Source organism: Elephas maximus, chromosome 11, assembly GCF_024166365.1.
Source record: "Elephas maximus indicus isolate mEleMax1 chromosome 11, mEleMax1 primary haplotype, whole genome shotgun sequence".
Taxonomy (NCBI): Eukaryota; Metazoa; Chordata; class Mammalia; order Proboscidea; family Elephantidae; genus Elephas; species Elephas maximus.
In genome coordinates, this window is record NC_064829.1 from 108163718 (window position 1) to 108189265 (window position 25548).

Here is a 25548-nt window from a genome sequence, read left to right on the forward strand (position 1 = left end):
AGAACCATCAGTTCCTGATCATATATTACCTCCTGAAATGGCTGAAGGTCAACCAATTCTTTTTGGTATAACTCTGTGTATTCCTTCCATCTTCTTTTGATGCTTCCTGTGTCCTTTAATATTTTCCCCCAAAGAATCTTTCAGAACTGCAACTCTAGGCTTGAATTTTTTCTTCAATTCTTTCAGCTTGAAAAATGCTGAGCGTGTTGTTCCCTTTTGATTTTCTATCTCCAGGTCTTTGCACATTTCATCATAATACTTTGACTTCTCTAGCCGCCCTTTGAAATCTTCTGTTTAGCTCCTTGACTCCATCATTTTTTCCTTTTGTTCAAGAGCAAGTTTCAGAGTCTTTTCTGACATCCATTTTTGTCTTTTATTTCTCTTCTGTCATTTTAATGACCTCTTGCTTTCTTTATGTGTGATGTCCTTGATTTCATTCCCAATTTGTCTGATCTTCAGTCATTAGTGTTCAACGAGTCAAATCTATTCTTGAGATGGTCTCTAAATTTAGGTGGGATATACTCAAGGTTGTACTTTGGCTCTCGTGAACTTGTTCTAATTTTCTTCAGTTTCAAATTGAACCTGCATATGAGTAATTGATGGTCTGATCTGCAGTTGTCCCACGGCCTTGTTCTGACTGATGATATTGAGCTTCTCCATCGTCTCTTTCCACAGATGTAGGCGATTGGATTCCTGTGTATTCCATCTGGTGAGGTCCATGTGTATTGTCGCCGTTATGTTGGTGAAAAAAGGTATTTGCAATGAAGAAGTCTTTGGTCTTGCAAAATTCAACCATGTGATCGCCGGCATCATTGCCATCACCAAGGCCATGTGTTCCGACTACCGATCCTTCATTTCCAACTTTCCCATTCCAGTCACCAGTAATTATCAGTGCATCCTGCTTGCATGTTCAATCAACTTCACACTGCCAGAGTTGGTAAAAATCTTCAATTTTTTCATCTTTGGCCTTAGTGGTTGGTACGTAAATTGCATAACAGTCATATTAACTGGCTTTCCCTGTAGGCTTATGGATACTATCCTATCACTGACAGTGTTGTACTTCAGGATAGATGTTGAAATGTTCTTTTTGACAAAGAATACAATGCCATTCCTCTTCAAGTTGTCATTCCCGGCATAGTAGACCATATGATTGCCCAATTCAAAATGACCAATACCACTCCATTTCGGCTCACTAATGCCTAGGATATTGGTCTTTATGCTTTCCATTTCATTTTTGACAATTTCCAATTTTCCTAGATTCATACTTCGTACATTCCACGTTCTGATTATTAATGGATGTTTGCAGCGATTTCTTCTCATTTTGAATCGCGCCACATCAGCAAATGAAGGTCCCGAAAGCTTGACTCCATCCACATCATTAAGGTAGGCTCTACTTTGAGGAGGCGGCTCTTCCTCAGTCATATTTTGAGTGCTTTCCAACCTGAGGGGCTCATCTTCTGGTACTATATCGAAAAACGCTCCACTGCTACTCATAAGGTTTTCACTGGCTAATTCTTATCAAACGTAGACTGCCGGGTCCTTCTTCCTAGTCTGTCTTAGTCTGGAAGCTAGCTAAAACCTGTTCACCATGGATGACTCTGCTGGTATTTGAATACCAGTGGCATAGCTTCCAGCATCACAGCAACACACAGGCCCCCACGATATGACAAAGTGACAGACGTGTGGAGGCCTGAGGTCCTAGATCCTTTATAATAATTTTACAGAGTTTTTTCATTTTAATCTTTTAATAGAGTGCACCTGTATACTAAAAAGTGCTTAAAACATAAGTATACCTTCACAATGTATGGACTTTCATGAAATGAACACACCCATGGAAACAGGACCCACTCTCAAAAAACCCTTCCAGTCATACACCACCCAAGAGTAACCACTATCCCCACTTTCGACACTCTAGTTTTGCTAGTTTTGCTCTCATATAAATGAAAAATACTGTATATCCTTGTATGTGTCTGCCTATTTTTGTTCAACGTTATGTTCTGTGAGATTCATTCACATTGTTGTGGGTGTCTGTAGTTTGTTCATTCTTATTGCTGTATTGTCTTCCATTGTATGAATACTATGATGTATCTCTTCTAATGACCATTCAACAGGAGTTTGTCAAGCAGAGACAATGGGCCACAAAAGCCCTTCTCCAAAGCTAAAAGTTCCAAAGTTGTGACAGTAAGTGGGGCTGAAACACACTAGGCCAGGTGAGGTCATGACCCTTGACATTGATTTGTTATTCATGCTTTTTCAGGACAATGAAGTTGCATATTCTTCCCTGAACTTCAATGCCCAGCAACCAAAGAAACCTACTTCAGCATCCCCATCCCCAGCAGCCACAGAAACGATCTATTCAGAAGTAATGTAATCTGTCCACTTGCTGTACTGCTGATGTATTTAATTTAAGCCCCTCTCATCTCCATCACTAGGAGATACCTTTGACCTCAGGGGAAAAGAAAAAAATCCCCCACCCCCACCACTTCATACCTAATGCTGCACCTCCAGTCTACACAGGCTACACAGCCCCTCCCTTCAATGTCAATAGATGTCATTGAAATTTGGCCAAACCAACGTTGGGGGAGAGTTGCTTGAACCTCCCCATCCCTCCCCTAACTAGACTTTTTAAAAATCTCCTCTTCAGAGCACACTCACTCCCTCCCACATGAGTCCTGTTCCATCAGTGTCTAATTTAAATTTGCCATAACCTCTAGAGTAATGAGCCAGAAAAGGAGAGAAAAAGTAAAAGCAGCAATAGCTTCTTCTGTCTCTCCAAAGCCCGGTGTGAAAATCAAATATATAACCAGTACTGAACTGAGAAATTCTACACCTCTGTCCACTGTCAGGGTTGTCTACCTATAGGATCAGGGCTACGCATTTTGCTGTTTAGTAAGGATACCAACTAAACCTTTGGCAAGCCTATCTCAAGAGAACCCACTAGAAACAACTAGAAAAACTATTTGCCAAAATCTACACGCAATTCCTAATGGAAAATGCATAAGTTCGTGTACTTTTAATATCTTTATGGACTTTATACAAGGAAATGCCCACAGAGGGAAGGCTACAGCTTTAGGAGAGAGGCAGTTGTAATAAAGACAATCTGACGGGGACTTGGGAAAGGAATCAGAGAATTATTTAAATTATTGTTAAAAAAAAATTAAAATTTGGGGGTATTGGGTTTTCACCTTTTCTCTGAGACATTCTGCCATTTTAACTTTTGTAACTACTTATTATTTCTCTAAAAGACGTTATTTTTATGTACTTTACCTATATAAGCCAATCTGACATTGGTGAAAGATTGGTTAAGGAAGCCACCAAAATCCCTCAGGTTCCTTGGCCAAGAGCCCCTCAAGACTGATTAATCAGGGGCCTCAAACGGTAAATAGCAAGGAGCAACTTTCCTCATTCATGTCTAGAAATGGATCTAACTCAGTTTCTAGGCATCTCAGACAAATCTTCCACTGCCATGTTGTTCCGGGTTTCTGCTGTGCACTCCACCTTCCATTGTGTCTGTCTGCCCTCTCACTCTTTCTCAGAAAATTTAGCTTCTGACAGGGTGTGTTTGGTTCTTGAGAAGTGGGAGACCCCTAAAAGGAACACTGTCACTCAGGCTCTTGGCACTGGGTACAACCTAGAAATCTTCACTGGTGCAGAAGCCCCTTGGGGACAAGGGCTGCGAGAAGATATTAGGACATGAGGGGAAGATGAGGACAGAACCCTAGGCTTCTTAAACAGCCTCTGAAATTTATATTTTCTCCCATAGGGTCTATGAGTCCCAGTGCGCCTTAGGATAAAAAGGGAGGAAGGCAAAAGCGGAGGAAAATATACTTCCCACCCAACCTTCTTCTACACATAAGAAATTTCTTTGAGGTTGTTAGAAGAAATATTTTATTAGGTTTTTTTGTTGTTTTTATTTTTTACCATATGTAGTACTCTTTTTTATTGTATTCTATGTATTTCACTAGGAAAAAAGTGCTTGCCAAGACTCAGAAGATTGATCACACAACCCATCAACGGGCTAACACCTGCAGCTAGAAGGGCCTTTATCTGGGGCATGGAGGAATCTTGTTTTTTTTGTTTTGTTTTGTTTTTTTAGTTTCTTTTTTCTATAAATTTTATTTATTTTGTTGCTGTTGCTAAGAATATACACAGCAAAACATACTCGGATTCAACAGTTTCTACACATATAATTCAGTGACACTGATTATATTCTTTGAGTTATGCAGTCATTCTCACCCATGTTTTCTGAGTTGTTCCTCCTTCATTATTACTTGATATTGACTACTTGATTTCATGCTGTACCTAAGAAAATTCCTCTTACAGGGTTAGTTGGGAGTCTTTTGTACCCTGGTACCTCTTTCAGGGTTTTCCAGCCCTGATACACACTGTAAAATTCCCCTCATCCTCTCTATGGCATGTTATTTAATTTTGCCTGGCTAAGCTCACTTCTGAATTATTTTTAAAATTGATTTGCTCTATATTTATAAAAAAAAATTTTTGTCAGACAAGAACATGTTGCCTCACAGTTGCTACTTCTTCACAGGCAGGAGAAAGAAGGTTGAAATTTCTCAATGGGGAATCAGAGTAAACATATTTCTAAGTCTGAAGACATTTGCTCCAATCACCAGATGACATGGCTAAATTCATCTGCACACCTGCTAACAAAGTGAGTATATCTGAAAACAACAGGCCATAGCTCGAACCAGCCTGGAAGGAACTGTCTACTTTCCTCTAGAAGAGAAGATGATTTCATAGTAAAAGATCTCCTGGACCTCTTCATTAGGGGCAAACAACACTTCCCACAAATATTTAACAATGTTAAAAAATTAAGTGATGCAGGAAGCATCAAAAGAAGAGTCACGGTACCAAAAGGAATTGGTCATCATTCAACCATTTCAGGAGATAACATATGATTGAGAAACAGTGGTTCTGAAGGAAGATATCCAAGGTGCACTGAAGGCATTAGGGAAAAACAACGCACCAGGAATGACAGACTACCAAATGAGATGTTTCAACAACTGGATGCAGTGCTGGAAGTCCTCACTCATCTATGCCAAGAAATTTGGAACACAGCTACCAGGCCAATCGAGTGGAAAAGATCCCTGTTTGTACCCATTCTAAAGAAAGGTGATCCAACAGATGCAGAAATTGTCAAACAATATCATTAATATCACATGAAAGTAAAATTTTGCTGAAGATCATTCAAAAGCGGCTGCAGCAGTACATTAACAGGAAACCGCCAGAAATTCAAGCAGGATTCAGGACAGATCATGGAACGAAGGATATCATTGCTGATATCAGATGGCTCTTGGCTGAAAACAGAGAATACCAGAAAGATGTTTATCTGTGTTTTATTGACTATGCAAAGGCAGTTGACCATGTGAAACTTAACAAATTATGGATAACATTGCAAAGAATGGGAATTCCAGAAGATTTAATCACGCTCGTGAAGAACCTGTACATAGATCAAGAGGCAGTTGTTCGAACAGAACAAGGGGATACTGTGTGGTTTAAAGTCAAGAAAAGTGTGCATCAGGGTTGTATCCTTTCACCATACCTATTCAATCTGCACGCTGAGCAAATAATCCAAGAAGCTAGACTATATGAAGAAGAACGCAGCATCAGAATTGGAGGAAGACTCATAAACAACTTGTGATATGCAGATGACACAACTTTGGTTGCTGAAAGGATGAGGACTTGAAGCACTTACCAAGGAAGTTCAAAGATCACAGCCTTCAGTATGGACTACACCTCAACATAAAGAAAACAAAAATCCTTACAACTGTACTGATAAGCAACATCACGATGAACGGAGAAAAGGTTGAAGTTATCAAAGATTTTATTTTACTTGGATCCATAGTCAACAGCCATGGAAGCAGTAGTCAAGAAATCAAATGACAATTGCATTGGGCACAGCTACTGCAAAAGGTCTCTTTAAATTGTTAAAAAGCAAAGGTGTTACTTTTGAGGACTAAGGTGTGTCTGAGCCAAGCCATAGTGTTTTCAATCGCCTCATATGCATGTTAAAGCTGAACAATGAATAAGGAAGACTGAAAAAGGATTAATGCTTTTGAATTATAAGGTTGGCAAAGAATATTGAATATACAATGGACTGCCAGAAAAATGAACAAATCCATCTTGGAAGAAGTATAGTCAGAATGCTCATTAGAAGCAAGGACGGTGAGACCAGTCCGTGGAAAAGGACATCATGCTTGGTAGAGGGTCAGCAAAAACGAGGAAGACTCTCAACAAGATGAATTGACACAGTGGCTGCAACAATGGGCTCAAGCATAAAAACAATTATGAGGATGGCACAGGACCGGGCTGCCTTTCATTCTGTTGTACATAGGCTTGCTATGAGTCGAAACCGACTTGATGGCACCTAACAACAACACTTCCCACACAGGAGGCTCCAGCCACTCAGATGTAGCAATACAGCTCTTTCACAAGAACCTCCACAGGTTCAGTCATATGAATTCTTTCTAGCACCTTCAATCTCTTCCTTTTTCCCACCTCCTATTTTTTCTGCCCGCTTGGAGGGAGGGTCACATCTATTCTAACATGAATAACCTCCATTTATTAATTCCACTAAATATTAATCTATTATCTCATTCCCTTCACTTCTAAACAATTGAAATATATGTGCTACATCCACTGCCTTTCCATGTCCTCATCATCTAATTTCTCCTGACCCTCTGCAGCAACATAAAATCAGTATCTATTGGCCAAATTATTTTCACTGTCCTCGCACTTTCCACTTTTACAACGTCTGAGACCACAAACTTTTTCGTTCTGGAAGTTCTCCTTCCACCAGCACCTATAAGCATGCCCACACCAGATTTAGTACTCAGACCATTCTAGTCTCCCTCTACTCCACTCCTCTTTCTTCAGCTTCAATGACCTCTCTGCAGAAATCTCTAGCCTCTATTACTTTCAAGAACTCAAGGCACCCATATCCAAATACCTTCTGAAAGTATTCCTCATTAAACTGACTCTCCCCAAAAGCTTGCTCATTTCTCTCAGTGAAACCACTGAGAAACACTCAGCCCCCTCTCTTTTTGTTTCCGAGATTCAATAAGTCTTGGATTGAATTGTGTCCCCAAAAAAATGTCAACTTGACTAGGCCATGCTTCCCAGTATTGTGTGATTGTCCACCATTTTGTCCTATGATGTGATTTTCCTGTGTTATAAATCCTACCTCTATGTTGTTAATGAGGCAGGATTAGAGGCAGTATGCTAATGATGCAGAACTCAATCTACAAGATTAGATTGTATCTTGAGTCAATCTCTTTTGAGACATAAAAGAGAGAAGAGTGCAGAGAGAAAAGGGGGACTTCATACCACCAAGAAAGCAATGCAAGGAGCAGAGCACATCCTTTAAACTCAAGGTACCTGTGCTGAGAGTTCCTAGACTAGGGAAATATTGATGACAAGGACCTTCCTCCAGAGCTGACAAGACAGAAAGCCATCCCCTGGAGCTAGTGCTTGAATTTGGACTTATACCCTACTAGACTGTGAGAGAATATATTTCTGTTTGTTAAAACCATCCACTTGTGGTATTTCTGTTATAGCAGCACTAGATAACCAAGAAAGAATAGTGCTTGAAGTGTCAGTGACAGATAGAGATGCTGTTTGGAGTCTTTGGCAGGACCCTACTGGTGAATCACAATAATACCCTTAGGATTTGAGAGCAAAGCCCTGCCATCCTCTGCAGATAACTACTCTCCTTTCCAGAAACATTTTTGGCTCCTTACTGAGCCTTAGAAGAGACTAAATGCTTAACCACGGGCCACCAAGTCACCATGCGACCTGAGCTGCCCAACATGTACTGGGTGTTATCTGACCCACACAGCCATACAGTTGGACATGCACGGTAATGCTCCATCATTAAATGAAAGTGGTATATAGAAACTGAGCCCAAACAGGACCTGAAGGCACAAGTAAGTTGCCCAAATGCCCATGGTCTCCACTCCTGTCACATTACCTTCTATCTCCCAGTCTGCACCTATGGCCTCATGGGGACTTCCTTATGATCAGCTGACTGAGGAAGAGTAAATCCATGCCTGGTTTTGCACAATGTGCAGGCACCATTCACAAGTGGTCAGAGGCAGCACTACAACCCCTTCTGGTACCTCCCCGAAGGATAGCAGTGAAGGAAAATCCTCCCAATGGGCAGAACTTTGAGAAGTGCACCTAGCTGTTCACTTTGCTTGGAGAGAGAAATGGCCACTTGTGTGATTATATACTGATTCATAGATTCACATGAAGATATTTCTGTTCCAAGTGAATGCTCACCAAAAGGTGACCTCAGCAGAGTTGGATTTTAACAATCAAGTGGATAGGTTTACACATTCTGTGGAAACCAGTCATCCTCAGACACTCTCTCACTGCTCAACAGGCTCATGAACGAAGTGGCCATGGTGGCAGGGATGGAGATTATGCGTGGGCTCAGCACCATGGGCCTCCACTCACTAAGGCCAACTTGGCTACAGCCACTGCTGAGTGCCCAATCTGCCAGCAGCAAAAGCCATCATTGAGTCCCTAATATGGCACCATCCCTCAAAGTGATCAGAGACCAACATGGTGGCAAGTTGATTACAATGGACCACTTCCATCATGGAAAAGGCAGCGTTTTGTTCTTACTGGAATAAACACTATTCTGGACGTGGATTTACCTTCCCTGCACACAATGCTTCTGCCAAAACTACCATCCATGGACTTACAGAATGCCTTATCCACTATCATGGTATCCCACACAACATTGCTTTGGATCAAGGGACTCACCTCACAGCATCTGAAGTACAGCAATGGGTCCATGTTCATGGAATCCACTGGCCTTACCATGTTCCCAATCATCCTGAAGCAGCTGGCTTGACAGAACAATGGAATGGCTTTCTAAAGACACAATTATGGCACCAGCTAGGTGGCAATACCTTGCAGGGTTGGGGCAGTGTTCTCCAGAAGGCTGTATATGCTCTAAACCAACATGCAATATATGCTGCTGTTACTCCCATAGCCAGGACTCATGGGTCCACGAATCAAGTGGTAGAAATGGAAGTGGCACCACTCACTATTACCCCTAGTGACCCACTCGTGACATTTTTGCTTCCTTCCCTGTGACCTTTTGCTCTGCAGATCTAGAGGTCTTAGTTCCAAAGAGAGGAATGCTCCTACCTGGAGACACATCACTGATTCCATTGAACTGGAAGCTAAGAATGCCACCTGGTCACTTTCAACTCCTTATGCCTCTTGATCAACACGCAAAGAAGGGAGTTACCATATTGGCTGTTGTAATTGATCCTGATTACCAAGAGGAAATCAGATTGATATTACATAAAGGAAGTGTGATGGATTGAATTGTGTCCCCCAAAAATACGTGTCAACTTGGTTGAGCAAAGAGTCCCAGTATTGTGTGGCGGTCCTTCATTTTGTGATGTTAAAGAAGATTAAGGTGGGATTGTAACACCCTTACTAAGGTCACATCCCTTATCCAATGCAAAAGGAGTTTCCCTGTGGTGTGGCCTGCACCACTGTTTATCTTACAAGAGAAAAAAAGAAAGGGAATTAAGCAGACAAGGGGACCTCATACCACCAAGAAAGCAGCACCAGGAGCAGAGCTTGTCCTTCGGACCCGGAGTTCCTCCATGGAGAAGCTCCTAGTCCAGGGGAAGATTGATGACAAGGACCTTCCTCCAGAACCGAGAGAGGAAGCCTTCCCATGGAGCTGACGCCCTGAATTTGGACTTTAGCCTACTCCATTGCCATTAGACTATGAGAAAATAAATTTCTCTTTGTTAAAGCCATCCACTTGTGGTATTTCTGTTATAACAGCCCTGGATAACTAAGACAAGAGGTAAAGAAGAGTATGTCTGGAATGCAGGAAATCCATTAGGGCGTCTCTTAGTACTACCATGTCCTGTGATTAAAGTCAACGGTATACTACAGCAACCCAATTCTGACACGACTACTAATGGTCCAGAACCTTCAGGAATGAAGGTTTGGGTCGCCCCACCAGGCAAAGAATCATGACCAGCTGGGGTGCTTACTCAGGGCAAAGGGAATACTACGGAATGGGTGGTGGAAGAGGGTAGTTCTGAATACCAGTTACGACCTTGTGACCAGTTGCAGGAACGAGGACTGTAATTGTTAGGAGTATTTTTTCCTTGTATGTGTGCATCAAATATTTTTGTTTTCTTCACTTATAAAATATAAGATGTAAACAGGACTAGTACATATTTGGTCGTATGTGTGTTTGTTGTACCATGTTGGGCACAAGTATGGTTTTATAATTGTCTTTATTCAGAGATTGTGCATGGTTTAAGAAGATGTGTACAGGTGCCAGGTTGACAAAGGATGGACTGTGATCATTAAGGTTGAGTGTCAACTTGGCTGGGCCATGATTCTCAGTGGTTTGGCAGTTAAGATATAGCTTGGCAGTCATATAATGATGTTATCACTTCCGTGATGTGATGTGATACAATGTGACCACGTCCATAATGGGATTTGCTAGGTATGAGTCACCAATCAGTTGAAAGGGAGTTTCCTGGGGGGCGTGGCCTGCATTAATATAAGTGGATTTTCTGGCAAGGCTTGTGGGCTTTTGCTTGCTCTGGATCCTGCAGCTGGCTCCTGTTCCTCTGATCTCCAGTTCTTCAGTCTTGAGCTACCAGCTTACCTGTGGCCTTGCCTGCCATTCTTGGGATTCATTGATCTTCACAGCCTGTGAGCAAGTACCCTGCTGTCTGACTTGCTGATCTTGGGTTCGCAAGGCCCTGCACCTATGTGAATTGGGAGAAACCTCCAGCCTGAACCACGTTCCAGCCTCTACAACCATGTGAGCCATTTCCTTGATATAGGTCTCTCTCTGTACATATATTTATACACTTTACTGTTTTTGCTTCTCTAGAGAACCCAGCCTAAGACACAGTGTATCTTCAAAACCTGTTGATTCTTTTCTAACATCTCTCAAATCTGTCATTCTCTCCATTTCCATAAATTTAACTAATCCAAGCCCTCAACAACCTCTGCTTGAAGCACTGCTGGACTTCTTATTTCCAGTTTCCCTACTGAAATCTTCTTTGCATACGACTGCCTCATTACCATTCCTAAAAACCAGTTCACTCTCCTCAAGAATCTACAGTGCACACATCTATGGTCAACTGATTTCAACAAGGATGTTAAGTCCATTCAGTGGGAAAGGAAGAGTATCTTCAATAAATTGTGCTGGGAAAATTGGATTTCCATATACAAAAAAATAAACCAGGATCCAAGCCTCACACTATACCCAAAACCCAATTCAAAATGGATCAAGAGCCTAAATGTGAAAACTGAAAGCATAAAATTCTTAGAAGAAAATGTAGGCTTGAGGTTGCGGAACCGCGTTTTTAGTGATGGACTATCAGATAACAAAATCACAAGTGGCGAAAAATGAAATAGATAAATGGAACCTCATAAAAATTAAATACTTTTCTTCACTGAAGGACTTTATCACAAAAGTAAAAAGACAACCTCCAAAAAGAGAAAAAAAATTGGGGAACTACATATCTGATAAGAATCTAATATTTAAAACACATAAAATACTTCTACAAATTAACAACAAAAAGACAAGCAACCCAATCAAAAAATTGGCATAGGACTTGAAAAAGCATTTCCGCAAAGAAGATATTCAAATGAGGAACAAGCACGTGAAAAGATGCTCAATGTCATTAGCTATCAGAGAAATGGAAATCAAAACCACAACGAGATACCACCTCACCCCCATTAGTATGGCATTGATCCAAAAAAAGAAAATAGCAAATGTTAGCCAGGATATGTGAAAATTGGAACCCTTACGCGTTGCTGGTGGGAATGCAAAATGGTACAGCTATTATGGAAAACAGTGCGGCAGTCCCTAAAAAAACTAAAACTACCGTATCATCCAGCAATTCCACTCCTAGATATATACTCAAAAGCCCTGAAAGCGGAACCTCAAACAGAGACTTGTACCCCCAGTGTTCACTGCACCACTATTACACAATAGCCAAAAGGTGGAAACAACCTAAATGCCCATCAACAGATGAATGGATAAACAAAATGTGGTACCTACATACAATGGAATACTATTGAGTCAGCAGAAGAAACAAAGACTTGATATATGCTACAATACGGATGGAGTTTGAAGACATTATGCTGAAATAAGTTAAGAAAAGTACAAATATTGGATGACTTCACTTAAATAAAAAGACAAGAAAAGGCAAATACATACAGACTAAAGTTTACTGGTGGTGTCTGAGTCATCTAAGAGCCCAGGTGCAGAGCCCTGGTGGTGCAGTGGTTAAGAGCTCAGCTGCTAACCAAAAGGTCGGCAGTTTGAATCCACCATCTGCTCCTTGGAAACCCTATGAAGCAGTTCTACTATGCCCTATAGGGTTGCTATAAGTCGGAATTAACTCCATGGCAATGGGTTAGTTATCTAGTGCTCCTATAACAGAAATACCACAAATGGATGGCTTTAACAAACAAAATGATTTTCTCACAGTCTAGGAGGCCAGAAGTCCAAATTCATGGTGCCAGCTCCAGGAGAAGGCTTACTCTCTCCGTCAGCTCCAGGGGAAGGTCTTTTCATCAATTCCCCCTGGTCTAGGAGCTTCTCAGCACAAGGACCCCAGGTCCAAAGGATGCACTCCACTCCTGGTTTTTCTTGATTGGTGGTAACGAGGTCCCTCTCCTCTCTACTCACTTCTCTTTTATATCTCAAAAGAGATTGACTCAAGATACGACCTAACCCTGTAGATTGTGTCCTGGCTCATTAACGTAACTGCCTCTACTCTTGCCTCATTAACATCACAGAGGTAGAATTGATGACACACAGGAAAATTACATCAGATCACAAAATGGAGAACAACCACACAACACTGGGAATCATGGCCTAGCCAAGCTGACCATATTTTGGGGGGACACGATTCATCCATAACAAATGGTCACCAGAAATGGAAGAGAGAGGGAAAGTGGGTGTTAATACTGATGGAAAAATCACATTAATTAAGGGCAGGGTTGCCAGTTATTGTAATTGCTGTCAATAAGTTGTACACTTGCAAAAATTTAAACTGGCAAAAGTTGTGTGATAGATATATTTACCAGAAGGAAAAAAAAAAAAAAGAGTACCTACTGAGGCTGCTTATGTACAACCAAAACCTCATGGAATCTGGTTCCTTGGTTTGGATGTTTAGGATCATGGGTTCATGGAATATCCCAGTTAATTGGACTAAAAAAAAAATACCGGTAACGTGTTTAATGCTTCTGTTCTACCACCTAGTTCGTTGCGTAGTGCCTGGGGACTTAAAAGCCTGCAAGCAGCCTTTCAAGGCACGACAGTTGGTCTCTATTCACCTTGAGCAACAGAAGAAGAAGGAGAGTAAGGAATAGAAGGAGGATATAGAATGTGCAGCTTATTACCTCCACGAACAACTGCCTCCTTTGCTATGAGAACAGAAGAGCTGGATGGTGCCTGGCTACCATTACTGAACATTTTGATCAAAGATTCTATAGGAGAATCCTGATCAAAAGGGGGAAAATGCAGAACAGAATTTCAAATTCTCATAGACCTCAGACTTTCTGGAACCATAGGCACTGGATGAACCCTTGAAACTACTGCCCTTACCTACCAAATTCAAAAATGGGCAAATAAACACCAGGATTTGGAGAGGCCCTGGGAACCTTTACTGATTCATCCCCAGGTACTTGCAGGCCTGTCTAGGCACTAGGGATACAACACAAAACAAGCCCCTGACCTCGTGTAACTCACGTCTAGGGGAGACGGAGTCAGACGAGGAAATAGATTTTCATGTGATGTCAGCTGTTGATAAGTGTCATGGAGGCCACAGAGCAGGAAAGGTCAGAAAGTGAAGATAGTGGGTCTGTAGATGAGGTGTCGGGGAAGGCAGCTTCCACTGAGTGTGAGCAGATGTCTGAGGGAAGTGAGTGAGTGAGCCTGTGCAGACACAAGGGAGAGAGTATTAGAAAAAGAGGAAATAACAGGTTCAAATGCGCTGAAGTAATGTTGACCTTGGTAAGCACATACACACTATATCCAATGGCTCAAAGAGACCTGCTCAGACTCAAGGGGCCCCAATTCCATCCCAACACAATTGTCCAAATGCTGATTGATATTTTTCTCTCCCCTCCTAATCTCACTTTTAACTTTCCAGAGCCCACCGAAGACAGCCCAACTCATTATTCAATGACTTGTTCAGCGATATGGAGGGAAACGATGTTCTACTTATCAACAATCCAGCAGTGAATCCTTTAATCTACAGCTGGTACAAAGGGGAAAGGTTAGAACACGACCATCAAATTGCAGCATAAGTAATATCCCAATACTCCCCAGCATGTTTTTCTCCTTTTTCGAAATGGGCAACTGAGAGCTTGACATAACTAACAGCCATGATGAACCTGTAAGTTTTTCTTGTCCTCTGCCTGCCCCCTCCTTCACATATCTATGTTAATGACTTTGCTTTTTAAGTAGAGAGAACATATTTTCTTTGGTGTTTTAGTATTGAAGTAGAGAGAATATATTTTCTAATGTTTTAGTATAACTGTATAAGCTAGTCTTTGAAACGAAATTACTTGCTCTGGAATCCATCCCACGATTGTTCCTTTAAAGAAAAATAAGGTAATCAATTTTTAGTTGCTGATTAAACTATGTTCCTCTCCCAAAGAAAAAAATACACAAAACTGAGATAGCTGAACAAAGCTTAGATCCATCTTGTGACAGAAACCAGGATGGCATGAAGAGACTTGCAGGACTTCAATAATAGATCATTCTATCATCATGTCTTCCTCAAAGAAAAAACCAACATTCCTGAAAGCCTCTAGCCCTGACCTTCCCCCTATAAAAACTCTCCAATTAGTCCTCTTGATTTAGACAGAATTTGAGAGAAATTTAACCCTCTCTGTCTCTCGTACACCGGAGTTCACTAAAGCCCTCTTGCTGCTTACCTCCTCCTGTCTCAGTATTGGCTTTGCAGCAGGCGGTTTGAACTCCCCACCCCATTTGCGGTAACACTTTGACCAAATGTTAATGACTTTGTTCTAAAGTGATGCAAATAACTTTTTGTTATGTCGACCACTTGTGGCCTACGACCCCCACAGGAAAATCAGAGCCCAGGTATCTGATATGTAGATCTTTAGCCTAATAAGGAATTGTCTGGCAGGGGACTACAAAGACACTTGTAACCCTTGTAAGATTCTATAGAAGCTCTAATGTAAACTTGCTCTTTGGGACTCCATAGAGACAGCCTGTGTTGCTGCCGGTCCCCGGTGATGTATGCATCTCTTGAATAAACTTTCTCACTCTTTCTGACTTGGAGAATGTTTCGTTCGTTCGACTGCTTCAGGGCATGGACCCTAATCAGTTAACAATAACCACTTAATTAAATACCTCAGTGCCTGCCCACAGAATTCAAGAGACAAAATACTTATATGTGGTTCGTCGAGCTTCTTGGATGGTCAGCTTTTCATCTTTCATGATATGAGGGAAGTTTTCTGTCACCAAATCTTCAATGATCCTCTCCGTGTTTTCTGTTTTCTCCCCCTGTTCCAAAACTCTGATTACATGCAAATTTTTGCTTTTGATTGTATCCAACATCCTTCTCAGGGTTTCTTCATTTTTCTTCATTCTTTTCTCTGATTTTTCCTCAAAGTGGTTTTCATGGGTTGAATAGTGTCCCCCCAAAATATGTCAGATCGTCTAGGCCATGATTCCCAGCATTGTGCGACTCTCTACCATTTTGTCATCTGAAGTAATTTTCCTATGCATTGTAAATCCTGCCTCTATGATGTTAATGAGGCAGGATTAGAGGCAATTATGTCAATGCAGCAGGATTCAATCTACAAGCTTAGGTTGTGTGTTAAGTCAATATCTTTTGAGATATAAAAGAGAGAAGCAAGCAGGGAGCAAGGGGACCTCTTACGGCCAAGAAAGAAACACTGTGCCCTTTGGAACCAAGGTTCTTGTGCTGAGAAGCTTCTAGATTAGGGGAAGATTGATGACAAGTACCTTGCCCAGAGCTGACAGAGAGAGAAAGGTTTCCTCTGAAGCTGGCACCCTGAATTCGGGCTTCTAGACTCCTAGACTATGAGAGAATAAACTTCTCTTTCTTAAAACCACCCACTTGTGGCATTTCTGTTCTAGCAGCACTAGACAACTAAGACAGTAGCACCCAAGGATTTGTCTTTGGTTTTGTTGATTCTGTCTTCCATTGTTTCAAATCTGCTCCTAAAACTTTTTATTGCACTGTCCATTTCTAAAATCCTGTTGTGTATCTTTTGGATTACTAATTGCTGTTTTTGTATAATTTCTACTTGTTTATTTACTTTGACAGTTTCTTTCTGTATTATTTTCCTGAATTTTTTCATTGTTTGCCTGTGTTTCCTCTGATTGTGCCTGTGCTTTTCATGATTTTGTCTATTTTTTCCTTATTTTTGTCTGCATTTTCCTTCATCCTTTGGAGAGCCCTGAATATAAGAGTTTTGAATTTCCTATCAGGTAGTTCCAATGCCTTTCCTTCTACCTGATGGTCATCAGGTGTTTTATTTTGGCCACTTTCTGGAGCCATGCTGTCTAGTTTTTCCATGGTTTGATAATGTCTTCTGTCTCCAGGACATTCAGGAATTACTTTCTTCATTAACTGATTGTAGATTTGTTTCATCCTGGTTTGTTTTTTCTGTTTTATTTGGTTATGTCTGGGCAGGCAGGCTGGGCGTGTTTTATTGCTTGCTTGTCTGTCAGCATGATACTTCTCCCTATCTTGTCCAGGTGGGCAGGGCAGAACACTCAGCTATAGTGCAGCAGAGGAGAGCCAGTGGTGGGGAGGGTTGGGAATGGGTTGTTTGTGGCACAAACTGGAGCCAATAAAGTGAGCCCAGGGGGCAGCACAGGGTGGGGTACAGGGAACTGAGGCAGTGCCATTCAGGGACATAGTGCTTGGCACTCAGTGCCAATAGGCAGGAAGGAAAGGAAAGGAAAGGATGTGACGTGTAGCACTAGTGGTAAGAGAAGGAAGACAGAAACAAAAGCAAAAAAAAAAAAAGAAAGAAAAAAGTAAATAAAACGGTGGTGTGGTAGTATTCAGCGGGTGGGAACGGGGCAGACATGGCAAGGCCAAGTGCCAGTGGCTCAGCCCATCAAGAAGGATAGCAGAAAACACACAGGGCTAGCTGGGTGGGAGAAAGGAAGAGAAAGAGAAGAAAAAAAAAAAAGGAAAAAAATGGGGCTGAAGGGGCTGGCGGTGAGGGTGGGTGTACCCAAGAGGCAGTGAGCTGGTGTCTCTCCCACTGAGCAACCGTGGCCCATTGGAAAGCGGCAGGGGTCTCAGGCAGACAAGAAGGGTACACGTGGGAAAGCATGTATCCCTGGTTACCAGGTGCTCTGTCTCCTGTTGGCTCTCCATGAAGTTGCCTTTCCATATTCCCTGTCCATTGTCCTTGGTGGTGGAGGTTCAAGATAGCGAATCCAGGTGGCAGTGAGTTGATGTCTCTCTGTAAGAGACAGACCTTAGAAACAAAGACATAAATACATTAAAAATCAAAGGATGGAAAAATATATATCAAGCAAACAGGAACCAAAAAAGAGCATGAGTGTGAATACTAATCTCAGATAAAATAGACTTTAAAACAAAACCCACCGTAAAAGACAAGGAAGGACATACAATGATTAAAGGGACAATGCACCATAAGAACGTAGCCATAATAAATATCTACGCACCCAATAACAGGGCTCCAGCACTAAAAACAGAAATTGACACTTCCACAATAATAGTAGGAGACTTCAACACACCACTCTCAGTAAAAGACAGAACATCTAAAAGAAATTCAACAAAGATACAGAAGATCTAAAGGCCACAATCAATCAACCTCATAGACATATATAGAACACTCCACCCAACAGCAGCAAAGTACACATTCTTTTCCAACACACACGGAACATTCTCCAGAATAGACCAAATCTCAGGCCACAAAGCAATCCTCAACAAAATCCAAAATACTGAGATAGTACAAAAAATCTTCTCTGATCAAAATGCCATAAAAGTAGAAATTAATAACAGAAAGAGCAAAGGAAAAAAATCAAATACATGGAAACTGAATAACTACACACTTAAAAACCACCGGGTAATAAAAGAAATCAAAGATAGAATCAAAAAATTCCTAGAATCAAACAAGAACAAAAACACATCACACCAAAACCTTTGAGACGCAGCAAAGGCAATGTTCAGAGGTCAATTTATAACAAGAGATGCACACATCAAAAACGAACAAAGGGACAAAATCAAAACACTAGCTATACAACTCGAGCTAATGAAAGAGAATGGCAAAGGAAGCCCACAGCCACCAGTAGGAAGGAAATAATAAATATGAGAGCAGAAATAAATGAAACAGAGAATAGAAAAATAGAATGAATCAACAAAACCAAAAGTTCGTTCTTTGAAAGAATCAATAAAATCGACAAACCATTGGCCAAACTGACAAAAGAAAAATTGGAGAGGATGCAAATAACCCAAATACGAAATGAAATGGAGGACATTACAATAGACCCAACTGAAATAAAAAAGGATCATAACAAAGTACTATGAAAAGATGGAGATGGAGCCAACGTGGCACTATAGACGGAAGCACCACACCATCCCTCTGCAGCAAAAACCCAAACTAACAGAACAAACAGCAATTCTGGAACCCCAAGCACCAAATGAGGAAATAAAGAGCTCAATCAAGCACCAAATGGAATAAGAAACTGAGAGAGAACTGAGAACAAGGAGAGCTATGGAGTGGAGGACCCATACCAGCTAACCAGGACAGATTCGCCATCTTGGGCTACAGCCACAAAAGAACTCAAGACAGCAAGTACAGGAAGGCAACTCCATGAAGATTCCAGCAGAAGACAGAGCACCAGGTAACCAGGGATACACACTTCCTCACCCCACACCCTTCTTCCCTCTACGCAGCTTCCATTGTTTTCCAATGGGCCACAGTTGATGGGCTGGAGGGACACCAGCTCCCCCAACAGCCAGCCCCCACAGAGTCATTTTTTGGTTAGTTTATATTTATTTGTTTTTTATATTGGTTTTGTTGTTGTTGTTGTTGCTTCTTTCTCTCTCTCTTCTTTCCATTCCTTTCTGCCACCCAGCTAGTCCCATGTTCCATCCCCTCCCCTTCTAGATGAACTGTGATTTTTTGGGGTTTTTTTTTTTTTTCCTTTTTTATATTTCTTCTCTGTATCCTTTCCTTCTTTCCTTTCTCCCACCCACCCAGCCCTGTCCACAGCCCCTGCGACTCCTGGAGGGGACATGCTGCACAGCTTGGTCGGAGAGTCACCCGTGTTACTGACCAGCTCCCTCAGCGCCATTTTGTTTATTTATTTAATGTTTGGTTTTTGCTGTTGTTGTTGTTGTTTCCTCTCTCTCTCTCTCTCTCTCTCTCTCTCTCTCCCTTCCTTCCTTTCCTTTCTCCCATTCACCCAGCCCCGTGCCACCCCCAACTTCTTGGTAGGCTGTGCTGTACCGCTTGGCTGGAGAGCCTCTGGCATTCAGCCTCCCCAGGTCTGCACCAGCCCCACAGGCTGGCTCCCTCAGTGCCACCTTTTTAATTTTTCTTTAATTTCCCCTTCTCCTTTTCCTACTCCCTCCCATCTATGCACCGCCTCCAACCCTTCCTGATGAGCCTTATCATGCCACCTGGCAAGAGAGATATCAGCTCACTGCCACCCCAATTCTGCCCCACCCCCAATGGCTGGCCCCCATCACCATATTTTTTTGTTATTTTTATTTATTATTTTTTTTGTTTGGTTGTTGGTTTCTTCTCTCTTTCCCCTCTTTTCTTCCCTTTCTCCCCCTCTCCACCTACTCCGGTGCACCACTTACACCCCTTATCAACAGGCTGAGCCACACCGCTCGGCTACAGAGCCACCAGCACACAGCCTCATCGGGTCTATCCTGCTCCCACCCACCAAATCCTACAGCACTGCCATTTTATTTAGTTTTTTTCCTTTTATTTTTTTACTTCATTTTTTGCTTTTTTTTCCCTTTTGTTTCTCTCACTTAACTCTGCACACCACATCCTCTCCTTTCCCTCCTGCCTATCCACACCATGCACTAAGTGCCATCTTTCCAAGTGGTACCAACCCAGTCTCACAGACCCCACTCTGCACTGTCCCCCAACCCCTAACCCACCCACAACAGCTGGCCTCCTATCACCATATTTTTTTGTTATTTTTATTTATTATTTTTTTATTTGTTTGATTGTTGGCTTCTTCTCTCTCTTTCCCCTCTTTCCTTTCCTTTCTCCCACCCACCTAGCCCCATGCACCACTCACACCCTTTCTCAACAGGCTAAGCCACACCGTTCAGCTACAGAGCCACCAGCACACAGCCTCATCCTGTCTGTCATGCTCCCACCCACCAAATCCTACAGCACTGCCATTTTATTTACTTTTTTTTTCATTTTTTACTTCATTTTTTGCTTTTTTTCCTCCCCTTCTGTTTCTCTCTCTTCTTCACCCACTCACTTAACTCTGCACACCACATCCTCTCCTTTCGGTCTTGCCTATCTGCACCGTGCACCAAGTGCCATGATTCCCAGTCTCCCAAACTCTGCTCTGCACTGTCCTCCAACCCCTAACAAACACTTCTGTGCCTGTCACTGATATCCTCTCTCTCTATCTCCCACCCAGGCCCCCCTGCCTGGCCCTGCGCAGCTGTTGCCATCTATGAGGCAAGTGTGGGCCATGAATATGCATGCTGGTCCCACAGGTCTATGGAAGACCAGGACCTGCCCCACCCCACGCCTGGCTGTGATTTGAATTCAAGAAACAGCAGTGAAGAGGGGAACAAGGGTGATGAACAGAGGAGGGAATTGGGTGCAGGGATCTCCCTGAGTAAAGCCCGACCCAGCACAAAGAGGACCCAAGTGCGACCCAGGGCCAGGGAGAGACTATACCATGTTCTGAGAAGGTTATAAAAAGGTCAGAGTCTCCTTGTTCTCCCTTTTTTTTCTTTACAGAAATTACTAAAGTCTGACACAAACATTTACTGCCAGATCTACCCAAAAGCAGAAATGGAAATGCTCCTTAGGGGCTGAGAAGAGGGACTCACCTCCGACTCCAGCTCCTGGGGAGGGGGTAGGAGCCAACCAAGATTATCACCTCTGAGCTCTGAAGAGACCTTAGAGCTAGGGTGGAGGGGGTTCCCTCATAGATTCCTGGAGACCCAGAAAGGCTGCCTTGGGATCAGACAGGACTAAAGGCATCCCATTCCTCCCCCACCAGAAAGTGGGGGGCTCCCAGGAAAAGTAAACATGTGAGCCACCATGGGTTATCTGGAAAAGATCTGAATAAAGAGGATCTTTCCCCCCTCATTTTCTCTCCTTCTGCTCATAGGAAATTTCCATTTCAAAAATTCACCTGAAACTTTGGATCCATTCTCCTCTGTGTGTCCTACACAGGAAAATATTATCTCTAAGTTACACTAACCCCTGTTTCTATTCTGTGGCAGTTAAGATTTGGAGGTAGACGGGATTGGGACCACACTCACAGGAAAGGGTGATTTTCACAAGAGCCACGCTCAGCCAGGGGAGCACTGCACTGTTCTCACACTGCCCCAGAACATGGGACCCTGGACAGCTCCTGGTGTTTGCCCCTCTGGGAATGCAGGTAGCACAGAAATGGGGCCATCTGAAGTTCACACAAACATGACCATGAAAGAGCAACCAAGGATGGTGGGTATATCATGGACATGGCCTCTTCCCAGCCCTCCTGCCCTATTCAGTCCCGGCAGTGGTGTCCCCCTCTGACACACTGCCCTTCACAAATGAACTCACCTGTGCCCAAGCCCAGGATCGAGGATTGCCAGTCAGCACCACTGGCTTTCTCCTCTACCCCAAAGGCCAGCCTTCAGGGGCTGCTGGGCTGTATTGAGTCCTGGGATACTTACCCAGACCTCCAGGTCCAGTCTCGTGCTGGTTTTATCCTTCCCAGAAGAGTAAACAACCCTCTCAAAGGATGAGTGGAGCCTAAAGACTTATTTCCCCATGTAGGGCTCTGCTCCTGTGGGTTCCAACACTCTACCTGTGACCACAGGGAAAGAAAACTGACTGGGGTCCCTCACAGTCCCCCCATTTTCCTCATTCCCATCACATCCCACCCACAGAGGCAAATCTGATCCCTATAGCCTCAGCCCTGTCCTTCTCAGGGGCTCAGGTCCAGCCTGGCCTGCATCCCTGTGGTCCCCACACTCTCACTCACCACTTATGATGCCCAATATAGCAGGTCACCTGGGCGCCCATGGAGGCACTTATTCTCCCTCGAATGGGAAAAGACACCCTCTCCTGCATCACATCCCACATCTGAGTAGTCACCAAGGTCCTCTCTGCTCTGGCCCGGCAGTCACTGTCAGCCCTCATGGTCTCTTGTGGACAAAGCAACAATCTCCCGGCAAGTGGAAATGACATCTGTCACCACAGTGTATGGCCCTCCTTCTGGAAGCTCCTCATGTCTGACCTGTGATGGAAATTAGCACGTGCAACATTTATGCAAATCATTTTGTATGTTTATCTCATGATAATGCGCACACCCTCCGACCAGGATGCATTTCTAAGAACCCTCCCCGACCTCTGAGCTCTTGGAAGGTAGGACTGTGCCGGTCCCGCTGTCTGCTGAGTCTAGTGATGAGCACAAAGGCCAGCACAGGGAGCTTCCCAGATATGTGCTGCAGGAAAGAGATGAACACCTCCACATGCAGTAAAGACACTTGTAAAAGGAAGTTCACTGCAGAGTTGCTTGTGCCTATGTATAGTGGGAAACAGTCTCCAAACCAGCACAGGGTGTGGATAAAGCATCACAGTGTAGCTGTGCAATGAAATAATGAAGAACCACTTAACAAACATGGTTGAAGCCAATCAACATGAATTAGCTTGGCACATGCCCACCAGACACGCTTCACTCCGAGAGAATGTTAGGAAACAATCTCACTCAGTAATAATTTGGCTGTAAACAAAGAAAACATTATTGAAAGATTCACATCAGCCGTCAAAAGTGGTTTTTGTTGTTGTTGTTAGGTGCCGGCAAGTCAGTTCTGACTTGCAGCAACCCTACACACAACAGAACGAAACAGTGCCCGGTCCTGCACCATCCTCACAATTTGTGCTATGCTTGAGCCCATTGTTGAGCCACTGTGTCAATCCATCTTGTTAAGGGTCTTCCTTTTTTTCACTGACCCCCCGCTTTATCAAGCACGATGTCCTTCTTCAGGGACTGGTCACTCCTGATAACATGTCCAAAGCACATGAGATGAAGTCTGCCCATCCTTGCTTTTAAGGAGCATTCTGGCTGTACTTCTTTCAAGACAGACTTTTTATTCTAGCAGTCCACGGTATATTCAATATTCTTCGCCAACGTTATAATTCAAAGGTGTCAATTCTTCGTCAGTCTTCCTTATTCATTGTGCAGCTTTCACACGCATGTGAGGTGACTGAAAACACCATGATTTGGGTCAGCCATACCTTAGTCCTCAAGGTAACATCTTTGCTTTTTAACACTCTGAAGAGGTCTTTTGCAGAAGATTTTCCAAATGCAATATGGGCAATGCAAAAGTGGTTATGTCCTGGAAATGGAACTGGGGCAGGACCTGACACACATTATTTTATACAGGTTTATAATTCTGGTCTTTTACAACTAATGCGTTTTCCTGTGTGACTTTAAACACAACATATAAAACCATCTTATAAAAACCAGAAGACTTCCTAGGTCCTCAGAACCCAGAGCCCAGGCCTCCCTCCAGCCCCTTCCCCTTCACTGAGTGAGTCTCCACTGAGACCAGCCTTTGTGATTCTGTCCACATCCTTGTGGAAGGAAGGCACCAGCCACCAGATAGGGATGCACCTTGCTGCAGCTACTACATCAGGTGGGGACAGAGTGAAGCTCTGTCTGCCAGACACTTACTGAATGAACACCTACTGTATGCAGACCTGTGATTGACAGGGGACAGTCCCTGTTCTCTAGGAATTTACCATCCAGAGAACATGCGGAGGAGGACAGAAGTGACCCAAATGATTACAGGATGATATTGAATAAAAACTTCTCTGGTTATTTAAAATAGTTAATTTTATGTTATGTGAATTTCACATCAAATTAAAAAAAACTACTTGGCATAACTTTTCCTTCTACACTTTTCTAACTGTCCACCAGAGGGCAGAAGAGCTACTCAATAGCCTGGAGCCCCACACACCCCTCCCTCAAACAGGGCTGTTGATCTCCCTCAGCATCACCCACAGTCCAGCAAGATCTGAGTCTCATCGGTGTCGCCTCAGATCACAGTTCTCCTCACTCTCAAGCTCCCCACACACTGGACTCTGTCATCTCCTCCATGGAGCCATGTTCTCCCACTTGAAGGCCTTTCCCTCTGCACCAGGCTCCATCCCCTCCACACCCTCCACCCTTCACTTGCTATCACCCACTCAAGCTCAAGGCTCAGCCAGAAGATCACTTCCCAAGGGAGCTCTCTGTGACCTCCAGACTAGCTCAGATACTCCGGATACTTGCCCTTCATAGCCCATGTCTCCATTATACTTGCCTCATTAGTTCCAAACATGTTTGTCTTCTACACTGTGGAATCCCAGTGCCTTGCCCAATGCCTGACACATAACAGATGTTCAGTAAATACTGGTTAAATGGAGGAGGACAAAGCACACATCACCTCACCTGCTGACTCCTGATGGTGGAGCACAATCTGTGTAGACACAGGGCACTGGTGTCCACATGGGAGGAAGCCAGCAAGTGCCCCATGCTGTCCCAGGGACATGGGCCTTCACCTCTCATAGTGTCAGGGAGAGGACAGGGCCCCCTGAAGAGTGAGAGGTCAGACCCGATTAGCTCCCAGGTAACTGACCACACACCCCGATCTCTAGCTTGTGAGTGGCATCAAGTCGCCCAGGAGGGCCTGGGATGGGAGCCTCTGTGCTTTCTCTTCTCACAGAGAGTCTGTATCTGGAACAAAACCCTAGACCCGAGGTCCAAGAGAGTTACAACAAGGGAGGACTGAGCCCCAGCCCTCAGGGTCCCTGCTGTGTGGGGATACCTGCCTCTGGTCCCCTGAACTGTGTCACCAGCCCCAAGAGATCCTGGGGATGAGGAGGTCACCAAGCCGAATGGCAACTGGAGACCACAGGATTGGCCTTTGTTTCCACCTCAGAGGGACTGAGGGCCCACGGGGGCTTACCTCCCCTACCGGGAACCTCACAGATCCCTGAGTCCCAGAGGGGAGCTACTCCAGTGCCTAGGCCCTGTGAGGAGGACTCCAGTGGACAACAGACAAGGACACAGATGGCCTCGATGCAACGCCCCAGTGCTGCGATGGAGGGAAACACTGGGCAGTGGGGGACCAGCCTCCCAAACCACTGCCCACTCCTGCAGCCTCAGACTGCTCATCGGGCCCTGCCTTTTAAACCTTGGAGTCAGAGAGTTCCTCAAGGCCAGAACATCTGCCTGGAAGGACCGTCCTCCTGACACTGGAACCAGGGGTCCTC

The 25548-nt window shown here is 43.5% G+C and overlaps 1 protein-coding gene and 1 long non-coding RNA gene across 2 annotated transcripts in view; one reads left to right on the plus strand and one right to left on the minus strand.

The window, feature by feature from the left end:
• LOC126085423 (hemicentin-2-like) overlaps nt 1–25548 on the plus strand; it is a 418976-nt gene that overhangs the window by 178959 nt on the left and 214469 nt on the right.
• The window catches only part of LOC126085440 (uncharacterized), a 197088-nt gene continuing 195382 nt past the window's right edge, over nt 23843–25548 (minus strand). The window contains exon 3 of the long non-coding RNA XR_007519275.1: nt 23843–23865. This is a non-coding gene — a long non-coding RNA (uncharacterized LOC126085440). The remainder of the gene's footprint in view (nt 23866–25548) is intronic.